Genomic DNA, 9,025 nt, shown 5'->3' with positions numbered 1-9,025 from the left:
AGGCTGTGTACCTAGGCTGTGTACCTAGGCTGTAACAGAGTATCAGGACTGTTGGAGAGTTGGAGTGTTGGAGAGTTGGAGAGTTGGAGTGTTTGAGTGTTGGACTGTTGGAGTGCTGTTGAATCGTAATAAAGAAGTTACCTCTACAAGTGTCTCTGGAACCCGTTACATTTGGTGTCAGAAGTGGCTATGGAGACAAGAAGTAAGCCACATACCTTCAGTCCTGACGGCGATGTCGAGGAACAAGCAGCGATGGGGCGGCCAATGCCGGCCGACAGCGACTCTGCACCGCCGGCTGAACAGATGTCTGCTCCGCCGACCGTCTCCTCTCCAGCGTCGGGAGCAGCGATGGAGGAGGCGCTGCTTCGCCTCACTGAGCTGCTCCACGCCACCGTCTCCATACTGGACGACATGCGTCGCTCACAGGCGGAGGCAGGAGGGAGAGGGGCGGCGCAGTGGCCGCGCCATTCCGCCGGCTCAAACACAAAGATGGCAGCCGTTCCCGGCACAAATACATCCCGTTGTGTCGTCGCTTCTGCCGGGGGAGCAGTGGCCGCTGGGAGTGACATCACTTCTGAGCTCAGCGCTGTCCAACCGAAAAACGCCGCGTCATCAGCGCTGCGTCCCTCACCGCCGGGTGACAGTTGTTTGCAACCTAGCATACCGCGTCATCAGCGCTGCGACCAGACAGTGAGGGCGCCATTCCTACTGTAACAAGCGCCGGGGCCGGCACATCGACCGACACGCTGGTCGCCGCCTTTGCTGTTTTGGCCAAAGGTTGGAGGTCGGGAGACCAGGCCCCTGACACTTCGTCAATTTACGCGCTCCGGATTAATGATTTTTTTGTTGACATTCTCTTCGTTGTCGTCGGGGAGTCGTGATTGTTGTTGGGTAAACTGTGTGGAGCTTTGCTCGTGAGTGTTGTCAATGTGTGTGCGAAGCTTTGTTCGTGATTGTTAATGTATAGCTTGTGCTGTCATTGTTAACGATGTATATACTGTATGGGGCATTTATCTTGAGATGGTGACATGCTGCCAAGGATTTGAAATTGTCATGTTGGCTCTCAAATATCTTGGGGTGCAGATCCTGACCAGGATGGCCCAGCGGGTGTTGCGTGTCTAACACGAGAGTTGTGGTCCCGTCATGCTATGGCTGACGGCTTGACCTGACAGCCCGGAGATAGAGACACTCCGTGGCATGTCTAGCCTAGTGGGCTGTGTGCTCACATGGCTCGGAGAGTGTGGTCCCGTCATGCGATGGCTGACGGCTTGACCTGACAGCCCGGAGATTGAAACACTCCGTGGCATGTTTAGCCTAGTGGGCTGTGCGCTCACATGGCTCGGAGAGTGTGGTCCCGTCATAGAGTAGCTGACGGCTTGACCTGACGGCCCGGAGGTTGAGACCCTCCGTGGTGCGTCTGGAGCAGTAGGCTCGCCCTGACGGCCCGGAGATTGAAGCACTCCGAGGCGCGTTGAAACAGTGGGCTGGAGATTCGTGGTGTTCAGGTGTAGTTGTCCCGTTACGTTGGGACTGTATCCTTCAGTTGTTAGGGTGCATGTTGTGCAGGGAGTGAACGATGGGTCGTCTCAACCCGCCTGAGAACCCACGCCTGGTGCCAAGGGGATTAAGCGCCTGGCCTGCCCAGGGACCCAGAGCCCCCAGCAGCCCCTCCCTTCTTATGTAACTACATTACCCCCCTCTATGTAGCCTCCAGCCACCCCGGCTGTCAATAATTAGAAAGTTTAAATTAACGAAAGGGAGCGAGAGAAAAAAAATACGCGAGCCTCAACAGGAAAAGAAAAGAGAACAAGAAAGCAACCATAAATACCATAACCAACCTGTACAACTTTACACTATATACAAGCATCAATCAACAAAAAGGTGAAGCAATGACATGTGAACAAACGACCCGAGGCACACCTAGCCCTCCTTGGAATCTGCATAGAAAACGGGGAATTAACAACAACAAATATACAGATTCTGACGCGTTGGATGCACAACCACCGCATGGATGGCAGGGTTCCACACCACCCTGCCAGCCTCCCATCCGTCAGGTGGAGAGAAGGCGAAGACCAACATGTCTATCACCCCTCTACACACACTTATCCGGACGTATGTCTACGTCCCGGGTCGAGAAGTCGTACTTCAGGGCCGACCCATGTACTGGGCAAAGAAGTCGCACTTCAGGGCTGCTCCAGTATCTACATTTTAAAATATATATATATAAAATTTACATGACACAAACAAAATAAATCTGCCTGCTCCTGTCCATAAATGGTGGCCGCACGCACGAACTGCATCTCCAAAAGGCATCCCGTGCTTGCGTCCCAGCAGCCCTCAATGAGGACTACCACCGACATTACATGTCAACCGTTAGCACCCCCCGCCTTTCCAACGTGGCGCCTCCATCCTAAAACTGCGCACGTCGGCCATATCGGGGGGGAATTTCCGTGTTACCACCCCACCGCCTTTCTGACGCGGCATCACAACCAGTAGCATGCATCGGCCATATCGGGGGGCTTCAACCCAGTCTCTCTCCAAGACTCGCATCGCAGCATATAGCTGTACCGACCGAGCTGAGACCCAATCTCTCTCCAAGACTCGCATCGCAGCATATAGCTGTACCGACCGATCTGAGACCCAATCTCTCTCCAAGACTCGCATCGCAGCATATAGCTGTACCGACCGAGCTGAGACCCAATCTCTCTCCAAGACTCGCATCGTAGCATATAGCTGTACCGACCGATCTGAGACGACCCATCGTTCACTCCCTGCACAACATGCACCCTAACAACTGAGGGATACAGTCCCAACGTAACGGGACAACTACACCTGAACACCACGAATCTCCAGCCCACGGTTTCAACGCGCCTCGGAGTGTTTCAATCTCCGGGCCGTCAGGGCGAGCCTACTGCTCCAGACGCACCACGGAGGGTCTCAATCTCCGGGCTGTCAGGTCAAGCCGTCAGCCATAGCATGACGGGACCACACTCTCCGAGCCATGTGAGCACACAGCCCACTAGGCTAGACATGCCACGGAGTGTTGTGATGCCGCCGCCACGACGCCGTTTGGCAGGCGCCCCATCCCCGACCTCGCCACCACCAAGCAACGGAGCCAACCCCTCGTCCCCCTCACCTCACCTCACATGAACACACCCGCACGCATTTTCCCCCCACCCATAGAGCTGGAAGGGGAGATCACCTGATCGACCGGTTTTTATCCGAGAAACCCTTCTCGGGATTAACTCTCACGGTTTCCGTCGATCAGGGAATTGGACGACCTCCCCCGACGCTACGTTACGCCGCGGCGCTGCGACCGGCCTTAATATGGTATGGTCGCGGCGTGGGGTATTCGGCCACCGCGGTTGAGGCGCATTCCCCCCATACACACCCCCACGGGTCGACGGGGCAAGCAGGGGAGGGACGGGACAGCATGAATAGCGGGACCGCAGGGGCTCTTGCGCATAGTCATGGAGGGTTGGGATAATTATGCTTGAGCGCGCAGGCCCCATTGTTAGGGAGGGTAAGGGATTAATTAGGATTTACGCCGCGCACGCCGCACACTGATTAGCATATCAAAAGCGTCCTGGAACCGCCGTGCGCGTGCTAGAGGGGCGCAAGCCCATTGTTCAGAGCCGCATCCCTTTGAGGTAGGGAGGATAAATAGGGGGCGCAAAGGGGAAATCGCTCTTACTCCAGCGCCAGAGGACCAGACGCAGCTCCAGCCAGCGACCCGGACGTTCGTGCGACGCATCGAGGTACGCTGTTAACACAGGGAGCAGCAAACCGCCGTGGGCACCCAACAGTGAGTAAGGAGGTGAAGTAGGATAATAGCCGATAAATAGGGATTAGGTACAGGGGAAGTGGAATAGGCCAGCCTCGTCGACTCACTGATTTAACATTAATTACCAGGTAGCAGATAATAAATCATTAATAACGAAGCGTGGTCTCGCGTGATCTTGTTGAGCAGTGTGTCGCATGGGGAGCTGCGTGTGTGCGCGTGCGTCCACCCCGTGTGCGATACAGGTGCGCGATCATAACGTGAGTAGTCAGTGTTGAGTTGGAGTGTGCGGAGCTGCGTGTGTGTGTGTGGGTGTGCGTACGTTCGCTCCGTGTGGGTCGCAGGTGCGCGATTAGGAAAGGGAGGTATCGTAGTAGCGTGAAGAGGGGCAGAATACTACTCAGTAACTAACCATGCCTATTACGCGGACCCGCGGTGGAGGGGAATCCTCGAGCGACGGCTCCCACACCATGGGTGAGGAACCCAGCAGCGGTTCACATAGCAGCGGGGGGGGGCGAGTGATGATGTTAGCCCAGCCGTTAGCATTATCGAGGGAGAGATCTCGGGGGCCAGCGACCCCGACAAATTGGTGTCAGAAACGGGACGATCCCCCGCACCCCCAAGGGAAAGAGGCCCCCCAACCCAGATTAAAATCAAATGCACATTTACGGGCAAAGGAATTCCATCATGGAAATCGTTTGCCCGCAGCATCAGGGGGGCTAAAAAGGTTAATGGGTGGTCAGATGAGGAGGCGTTGCAGCAATTAGAACTACATTTAGATGGGCGGGCAGCTGACTTTGTGGAAGCTTTGCCCGCAAGCGCTCAAACTCATTGGGAGGAACTAATGTGCCAACTCGAAGAGCGCTTCGGCAAGTATGATGAGGAGGAGGCGCAGGCGGCATTAGAGGCACGCCGCCGCCAACCCGGCGAGGATTTACGAGATTACGCCGAGGACGTACGCATGTTGACCCAGCTCGCGTACCCGGAGTACGAGGCAAAAATAATTGAGGGCCTCGCCGCCGGGAAGGTCCAGCGATATTTGGCACACACTCCGTGGTGGCAGCCAAATGTCGACGGTGCATGCCTCTCCTTTAACACCCTCGTCAAGCGTGCGCGCAAATGCAAGAAACTCTCGGGTGAGCGCGCGCAGCCTCGAGGGAGGGGACGAGAGTGCGCCGTAGCGAGCCTACTCTCCGACGAAGAGGAAGAGATCGCAGTAAGGGGACGGGCAAGGGAGCCCCAGAGACCCAGCGAGAAAACCCCGGGGTGGGTAGTTGGGTTACAGGCTGGTATGGGAGATATGATAAACCAAGTAGGTGAGAGGGTAACCCAAGTAGGTGAGAGGGTAACCCAAGTAGACGATAAAATGAGCCGAAATATGGTTAAGCTACAGTGTACCGTTGAGACTGAGATGGGGGAACTACGCTCGACAGTAGGGGGGCTGGCCGGGAGGGTAGCCCAATTAGAGTCCGATATGGGACAACTGCGTACTGAGGGAGAGGGAACGGACAGGGGACCCGCTACGGAGCCGCCCCCCCCTCCCCGGACATGTTATATGTGCGATCGCCGAGATCATCTAGTGAGAGACTGTCCTGAAATCACCCGAGCTAGGCAGACGCGGGGGTTAAACTCCAACGCCTCCTAGTGAGTGGACCAACTAGGGGTGCAATCGACGCGGTCCCGATACAAATAAACGATAATGAGAATAATGGCGAGCGAGTGATCTCCACACAGGTTCCAGCTACAACGCCCACGGAAACGGTGACTCCTGGCGACTGGCTACGGGAGCTGGTGGCGGGGATCACGGGGGCCACGTCGCTGGTGGAAGGGGAGGTAAACAGTGTGCGTACCCGAATCCTGCTGGACACGGGGGCGGTGGCCTCGCTCGTGAGCGCAGCGCACTGCAGCGTGATTGGGGTCGACGTGCGTCACCTGCAGGCCCCGGACCGCGCGCTGCACACGGCGAGCGGAGCCGGAATGGGGTTGCTGGGGAGAGCCACCCTAGAGGTCCGCATAGGCAGCCAGGTGTGCACCCAGGAGTTCTACGTGTCGAGTGCGTTGTGTCACGAGTGTATTGCAGGTACCGACCTCTTAGAAAAGCTGGGACTCAACGTGCAACCCCGCCAGCGATGCGCCACCATGGAGAGCAACGGCGAGCGGATTCCATTCCTGGGACGAGAACCAACATGCCCCCGCTTCGCACCTGTGGCCGCTATCCTGGCGACGGCAGTCACCATCGGGCCGCTCACCGAGATGCTGGTGCCGGTAGCAACATCCCCCACCGACCCCGCGCTCCGACCATCAGGAGAGGTAATGCTAACTCCTCACCCGGAGTTGGCGAAACGGTATGGGGTCGTGGGATCCGCCACGTTGGTAAACGCAGATGGGGGCCGATTGTTTATGCGGATGTTTAACCCCCACAGTACCCCAGCGATACTGCGATGGTGCACCCCGATCGCCACCGTACACCCCTTGCACGCACGCCACTCTGACGAATCGGTGTTCGCACTCTGGGCTGAGGACCCCGGTCGTTCTGAGGGGGACCAGGACCTGGCATGGCGAGTCGGCCCGACTCCGCGAGCGGAGGTCGTCCCCCTGCTCGACGCGTTACATGTGCCATGGGCGGATTTACCTAAGGGAGAGGCCGATCGGCTGTGCGAGTTACTGCAGGAGTATGCCGACGTGTTCAGTGAACACGACTCGGACGTGAGTCGGACCGACCTTGTTAAGCACCAAATTGACACCGGTGCAGCCAGACCCATCAAACTCCCTGCGTACCGAGTGGGCGCACCCGAACGCACACAGATCAAAGAGGCGGTTGGTGACATGCTTCGCGATAACATTATTCAGCCCTCGGCGAGCCCCTGGTCAGCCCCGGTGGTACTAGTAACGAAAAAGGATGGGTCAACCCGGTTCTGCGTTGATTACCGTAAACTGAACGCAGTCACGCTCGGTGACGCCTTCCCCATACCCCGCATCGACGACACTTTTGACAGCCTCGCTGGAGCGCGATATTTTTCCACCCTCAATCTCGCATCCGGGTACTGGCAGGTGGAAATGGCGGAGGAGGATCGGCCGAAAACCGCATTCACCACCCCGATGGGGCTATTCGAGTTTCGAGTACTCCCGTTCAGACTCACCAATGCGCCCGCGACGTTCCAGCGGCTGATGGAGTTGGTGATGCGGGGCTTGCAATGGGAACAGTGCCTGATTTACTTGGACGATGTGATAGTGTTCAGTAGATCTTTGTGTGAGCATTGGTCCAGGTTACGAGAGGTATTCCAGCGACTGCGAGCGGCTCATCTCAAGCTCAAGCCACGTAAGTGTTACATCGCACAACGCGAGGTGGGGTACCTCGGGCACCGCGTCAGCGAGGCAGGCATGCACACCGATCTGGAGAAGGTGCGCGCCGTAGTGGAGTGGCCACGGCCAAGGAATCTGACGGAGATCAGATCATTTTTGGGGCTCGCCACATATTATCGTCGATTTGTAAAGAGATTTAGCGAGATTGCACGCCCCCTCACCCAACTCACTTCCCCTAAGCACCCCTATCAGTAGACGGGGGCCTGCCAGACGGCCTTCACCACTCTCAAAGACCACCTCACCCATGCCCCCACCCTCGCTTTCCCGATTTTACCACCGATTTTATTTTGGACACCGACGCCTGCAGCAGCGGGCTGGGCGCGGTGTTGTCACAGGTACAGGATGGGACAGAACGAGTCATCGCGTACGCCAGCCGGACCTTGAGTGGGGCCGAGCTGAACTATTGCATGACCCGCCAAGAGTTGTACGCCGTGATTTTCGCATGCAAACAGTTCCGGCCGTATTTGTACGGCAGGAGATGTCGCGTACGCACTGACCATTATGCTCTGCAGTTCCTTCTTACATTCAAGGAGCCGCGGGGGCAGATGGCCCGGTGGTTGGCGCAGTTGCAGGAGTACAACCTGCAAATCGAGTATCGGGCTGGCCGGACGCATGCAAACGCGGACGCCTTGTCGAGGCGACCCACGGTGTACGCCGAGACAAGGACGGAGGAGGCCTGCCCGTGTTTCACGGGGGGACGCTGCCGGCAGGCAACGGACCCCCGAGAGGCCGCGGCCACTGACCCCCCCCCAGCGAGAGAGAGTGCAGTGTGCACCACAGAGACCCTCACAGGTGGCACCGAGGATCCCGTCGACCGCCGGGCAAGCGCAGGACCCGCGGCTCGGGACCCGATCGGACGGATCCAGGAGGACGTCGGCTGTGCCTTCCCGGGCCTGAACGACGAGCAGCTGAGACAGACCCAGCAGCGAGATCCTGATCTGGCGGCAGTGGAGGCAGCACTGCGGGAGGAAAAGAGCGCCCTACCAGGACCCTGGAGCGGTTTGTATGCCCGGTTGTGTGTGCAGAACGGAGTGGTACGGGAGTTAACCGAGGCCGGCCAGCCGGGGTGCATCTGTGTTCCTGCCCAGGTGTGACCCCAGCTGCTACGGCTGGTGCATGACCACCCACTCGGGGGCCACGATGGGGAACGACGCACGCGAGAGACCCTGCGTCGCCAGTATCTCTGGCCCAAATTGGCACAAGACGTGGTGGCCTGGGTACAGGGCTGCCGTGCCTGTCAGCAGTGCGGGCCGAAACCGGCACGATACCAGGTACCCCTAAGGCCGTTCCGCGTCAGCTGCACGAATCAGCTGGTCGGGATCGATCTACAGGGGCCATTCCCGCGATCCCATCGAGGCAACCGGTATATTCTAGTCGCAGTAGAGTATTTCACCCGCTACCCCGTGGCAGTGGCCATCCCTGAATAAACGGCCTTGGTGGTGGCCCGGGCATTCGTGGAACATTACGTACTTAAGCACGGGATCCTAGAATGAGTCCTCACCGACCAGGGTAGCGAGTTCGAGGCCGAGCTGTTCCAGGCACTGTGCCGAGAATTCGGAATCCAGAAGGACCGAACCACAGCGTACCACCCCCAAGCGAACGGTATGGTAGACGCATGAATCAGACCCTAGCGGCGAAACTCAAACGTATGGCGGCCGCAAATCAACGGGATTGGGACGAACACCTCCCCTATGCCCTTTTCGCCTACGCCACCACCGTACACACGTCGACGGGACAAACCCCGTTTTTAATGATGTTCGGCCATGAGTCTCGTTTACCCGCAGATCTGCTATTTGGCGTCCCTTCCCCCCAGCCGGAGAAGGGAAGCCGCCCCGTGGAACACCTGTTGGAGACCCTGCGAGAAGCCCGAGGCCGAGCATA

The sequence above is a fragment of the Lethenteron reissneri genome, chromosome 69, assembly GCF_015708825.2.
Source record: "Lethenteron reissneri isolate LAM-NWPU_2019-01 chromosome 69, ASM1570882v1, whole genome shotgun sequence".
Taxonomy (NCBI): Eukaryota; Metazoa; Chordata; class Hyperoartia; order Petromyzontiformes; family Petromyzontidae; genus Lethenteron; species Lethenteron reissneri.
Note: the sequence above shows the minus strand (reverse complement) of the source record.